Source organism: Athene cunicularia, assembly GCF_003259725.1.
Source record: "Athene cunicularia isolate RWA chromosome 1 unlocalized genomic scaffold, athCun1 chr1_part2, whole genome shotgun sequence".
NCBI classification, from domain to species: Eukaryota; Metazoa; Chordata; class Aves; order Strigiformes; family Strigidae; genus Athene; species Athene cunicularia.
Window position 1 is genome coordinate 37,022,718 of NW_020799092.1, and position 5,910 is coordinate 37,028,627.

Below are 5,910 nucleotides of genomic sequence, written 5' to 3' on the forward strand. Positions count from 1 at the left end.
GTTGCCCTTCTCTGGACACGCTCGAGTCATTCAATGTCCTTTTTGTAGTGAGGGGCCCAAAACTGAACACAGGAATCGAGGGGCGGCCTCACCAGTGCTGAGTCCAGGGGTCAGATCCCTTCCCTGTCCCTGCTGGCCACGCTATGGCTGACACAAGCCAGGATGCCATTGGCCTTCTTGGCCACCTGGGCACACTGCTGGCTCCTGTTCAGCCGGCTGTCAATCAACCCCCCCAGGTCCCTCTCTGACTGGCAGCTCTCCAGCCACTCCTCCCCAAGCCTGTAGCTTGTTTCTAGATCATCAATAAAGATGTTAAACAGGAGTGGCCCCAAAACCGAGCCCTGGGGGACACCACTCGTGACCGGCCACCAACTGGATTTAACTCCGTTCACCACAACTCTTTGGACCCGGCCATCCAGCCAGTTTTTTACCCAGCAAAGCGTGCGATCATCCAAGCCTTGAGCAGCCAGTTTCACCAGGAGAATGCTGTGGGAAACTGTGTCAAAGGCCTCGTTAAAGTCAAGGTAAACAACATCCACAGCCTTTCCCTCATCCAATAGGCAGGTCGCCCTGTTGTAGAAGGAGATCAGGTTTGTCAGGCAGGACCTGCCTTTCATAAACCCATGCTGACTGGGACTGGGCATCTGGTTGTCCCACGTGTTGTGTGATGGTACTCAGGATGAGCTGCTCCATCAGCTTCCCAGGCACAAAAGTCAAGCTGACAGGCCTGTAATTTTCCGGATCATCCTTCCAACCCTTCTTATCTATGGGCGTCACATTGGCCAGTTTCCAATCTGTCAGGACCTCCCCGGTCAGCCAAGACTGCTGGTAAATGATGGAAAGCGGCTTGGCGAGCACCCCAGCCAGCTCCTTCAGCACCCTCGGGTGTATCCCATCCGGTCCCATAGACTTGTGTGTGTCTATGTGATGCAGTAGGTCACTGACTATCTCCTCCTGGATTGCAGGGGAGTCGTTCTCCCATTATCTTTCTTCTGGCTGAGGAGGCTGGATTCTCTCAGTACAACTGCTTTTGTTGTTAAAGACTAAAGCAAAGAAGGCATTAATCACCTTCGCCTTTTCCTCGTCACTTGTTACGCTGTTTCCTCCTGTGTCTACAGGGGATGGAGGCTCTCACTGGTCTGTCTTTTGCTGCTGACATACTTACAGAAACATTTCTTGTTGTCCTTGATTGCTGAGTCTTCTGCTTGGTTTGGATGCTAACTTAATATGTTTTACCTGTAATGAACCATGTGGTGCTCTGAGCATCTGTGATTTGCATACCCTTTCAATGTTCTATCACTTAATACAATGCCATTGTTTCACATTTGGACATCTATATGATAGTTTTTTTCTTCAGTAGGTGATAGAAGGCCACTTTTATTCTGGTCAGAGTTCTACAATAGCTCACAACTTCCAGGTCTTTGTTTCTCATGTTATTCCCTACTAGAATGAAGTATGTTGCAACTTTCTAAATGAGCTGCCAGAGTTACCTAAATATATATATTTAAGAGACAATGCCTGAAAGGAAGATTTAACTTCTAGTTCCTCTCTCAGCATGATACACACAGCAATGATGTCAGGAATCACATCAGCCACTGTCTTGCTTGTTCATAGTCATGTGGCAAGGCTATGGAAGACCATGGCTGAGAGATTATCAACATACTGTAATTCTAAGCAGCAGACAACTATGACCACTTCTTCCTGCAGTGCCCTTGTAGAGTACAGAAATCCTATGCACTTCATGCACCTTCCATCCAAACCAGTGAAAGTGAATAGTAGCTAATCCTAGATACCTCCATAACCTGCCACTATGGTTAAATGTACCACTGGTATACTCAGGATTTTTCAACTGATTTTTCATCTTATGTCACCTAGTTGTTAGTAATTTCTGTGTGCATTGGTGAAAATGTTTCAGTCATCTTTTCAACAGGCTCTTAAATATTGCAATGAAGTTATACACAGAGTAACAGACAATCCACATTTTTGACAACATGGAAACAGACATGTCCTTTGATAAAACTAGAAAAAAGTAGCAAATCTCTTCTATTTGTTAATATTTTAGTAAATTTTTCAAGATGAAGATGTAAAAAACTAAAGAAGTATAGCCAGACTTTGAGCCCTCCATCATTACTACAACATGTGGGAGCAACTACCATGACAATATCTCAACTGTTCACTTGCTATATAACCATTGCCTGGTATTTCTTAAAACACAGTAGCTTCTCAGCTGATCCAAGACATTCTGACATGTTGTTTGTAGCTCATCATCCATAAAAGAACCACACTGAAGTCTACAATATTTTTTGTAGATTTGTTAAGAACACTTAGGAATACAACTATTATGCTTGTTTGCTTGTCCAAAGAAGCCTGCTTGTGCCATCAGGTTGTTCTACAGTGAGAGGCAGGGTCAGATTGTTAAGTTAGATAAAAATCCAAGATTGTTTTCTCTCTTCTATGCAGCAGTTCCCATTAATGCACTCAGAAGTGTGATGGCAAATGTTTGGACATATTTTAATAAGCTGAAAAGCTTTTCAGTTGTCCAGAACTTGAGTTCCAAAACTAGTTGAGAGTTTCTGTCTGGTGATAAATGCAAACCTGAAGTGCACACACAGACAGAAAAAATTATGAGCAGGTTTGAAGAGTGAATGGAGGGGTGTTAAAAAGTTAGATTGGGGGTTAATTTCTAATACATTAAATGCTGAACCAAAAAAAATTTAAATGGCAATCCAAGGTGGAAAATCTAAAAATTTTCTACTGTGACAGAACATTATCAAGTGGTGCTGTCTAAAACTGAGGTTAGCGTTGACAAAGTCAAGCATATCTTCTTGTTGATCTTCTAACAGAGTTTGAAACTAACACAGGATCAAAATTCAGGCTGAACATGATCCTTAAAAAAATCACCTTGCTGTAGAAGCAGAAAACTCTGGGCTTGTTATTGACAACATACCTGACTTTTTGAGGGGTTTTGTGTGTGGCATCTGTATACTTTCTGTGCCTCAAATCATATTTTAAAATCTGTAAAAATAAAGTATTGGTGTAAAACAGTCTTCCAGAAACTTAGGTCATCATGGTACAGCTGTAGCAGCATGGTCAAATAGTTAGCAATTACTGCAAGCCACACAGTTTACAATCCACAGTATTCTGAATTGCAATAGCTTAAGCTACAATTCAGTGCTGAACTAATACAAAGACAGAGAGAACATTAACAATAGTGGGAGATTCAAAAGATGCAAGATGAAATATTATCTAATTTCATATTTAGCCAGCAAATGAAAAAGTGTCATTTATATGCACTGAGAATATTATCAATATTTGTATACAAGAGGCCTATATAATAAGAAAGGGTTTGGGTTTGTTTTTTGTTTGTTTGTTTTTAATTGTAGCCCTATGCAACAGATTTTATGGAGAAGTCTGAAACACTAAATGGTCCTGTCCTGGAAGTTCAAGCCCTGGATTATGAACCTGAGATATGATTTTTAACCAGTAATAATAATAATAATCCATTCAAATTTACTGGTGTATACCGACTCATATTTATTCATATTTTGGTATGTGCTTGTCTACCTTATTTCAGTTATAAGAATGTTATTCCTAACTTTTGCCTGTTTCTGACTGGCACGCCATCAATCTAAGGAATACAAATAATTCAGGGCAGAAGAGATTTTTAAAGAACTCAATACATTATTAATTAAGATTGTAGTTATTCAATAGTTAGAAGGGGTTTAACAATATTTTTTATTAAGTAGCTTATTTCATACATTTACCTTCAACAAAACCATAGAATATTTAATATCTCTATGCAAGTGACAATATAGTAAAACTGGCATAACTGCTACCTAAAACATTTTCTTCCAAATGGTGTACACTCATTTTCTCTGCTTGTGCATTTTTTAATCTAAAGTTTTGACAAGGTAGAGGTTTTGTACATCAACATCACTGTAACGTTTTTTCTCATGCTGGCATTTCTGCTTTCCAGTTAGATGTGTCTCTCCTCAAACCTCCTGGGTCATAAGCACAGATACACTGAGAGACTGACCAGCAAAAGATGTTTCCTCTCAGTGTGTAGGCCCATAAACCACGTTAGAGAATTATAAGCTCCCTTACAATGTAGCTCAATCTTATAACAGCTAAATTGCAAACCTTGTGTCCACCGGTGTTTTCTTATGTTTAAAAAAAAAATGGCAAAAATTAGTAAGCTCTTTTTGTGTCTTATCTTTGCCATTTGCACCCTGAAGCAAAAGTGGAAATACTTCTACACTGGAAGTAGAATTGCTTCTACAGTTTTGAAGCTGAAAATATCTGCACTTTGAAGATTAAGCCAATGTGGAATTTCAAGATGGTTGTTTAAGTTCCAGTAAACCTAATAAAAAAGATTACGAAGGTGATTACAAGCAATGGAGTAAAAAATATCCCATTTACAAGAGCTGCAGTAAAACTAGTCCATCTATTCTGAATGTAGATGGCTAATTTTCAGAAAGTCTGAAAAAGATGAAAAGTTTGGTACCGAATGTTTGACAATGTGGTATTTTACAGATTTGAGGAACTGCAAAAAGCTGTAAATATCTGATGTTTGGTGGACATTAAAAGCTGAATGATACCTTTCCTATGGTAAAATTATAGGCATCAAACAATTGAGAACATTATTACAGATCTAAGCTCATCATTAGCTGTACACAGAATTCAAAGGGATCAAGGAATGACCTTTCTCTGTGTCAATTAACTATGCAGTCACGTCATAACATTATTACTTAATGTATTAAAGTAGCACTCATGATCTGGCAATAGAATGCATAAATTCTTCCTCTCAGTAGTAGTTGGTATAAAAGAAGCTGAGTTCACAATTAGAAACTTACTCAAGGTAAGTTAATTTTTATTGAGTTCCAAATCATATTCAATCACTAGGTGAAAAATCTATTGTTTACAGGGACGTTTTTACATATAACTGAAATACATTGTGGAAATTACTAGTTAAGTGTACTAGCAACAATAATGAGAATTTCACAACACTATGACAAATTGCTTTCGATAATGAAGTAGAAATATGAAGATAAGTTTGCATCACAGCTTTCTCAGTAAAACATGAAGGAAATGCAAATCAGCTAGGCAGACTAACTTCCTGTTTGAAGGAAACTCTCGATTGTAAATTGTAGATTTTTATTCAGCATGTGTCAGGATTGAAGCCGTTGCAATAATTACTCAGAGAGTGAACACTGAATGAGTTCACCCTCCATTCCATCGTACCTACCTTACACAAGTCAACATGCCTTCCCTGTCTGATTCACCTTTGCATGGCTTACTCTCTCGTCTTTACTACAAACTTTCCTTTGTGTTCCTTCCTAGCCAGAATCGATCTGTTGGGTGGCTGGGGTTTTTAAGGAAAAATGCAAGCAAAGAAAAAGCTGGCAGAAGGGCAGTGGACGGACAATGACAGCAAGTGTAGGGTGTGGTGTTAAAATGAAACATCCTCTCCATGCGGTTGCGGCAGCAGTAGAAGCCTGGGCTACGAGACTTGTGCACCATGACCGCGGGTACCGGCTGGTGCCTCCCGTCCTCCTCACGCTCTCCCTCCATCGCCGCAGCCTCCAGGCTCGGCCCTGGCAGGTCCCCACCCCTCGTCCCCACAGCACGCAGGTGTACCCGCTGCGGCCGCCCCCTCTTCCTTCCTCAGGCCCGCACCCCTCATCCCGCTCACTTCCTTCTCTTGGAAAACCAACACGTTCTCCAAAGCAGCTCGAACCCCTTCATATGCTGCCAGTATCTACTTTTCAGTTGGAGTGTAGTGGTCCTCAGATCCTATGTATCCCCGACTCCACAACCCCAGGGGTTGACCCCAAGTTTCCCCTGATGCTCTTTGCCTGAGACCCCAGGTAGGGCCATTCTTCCCGGCTGCAGTGTAGAGCACATTTTTAA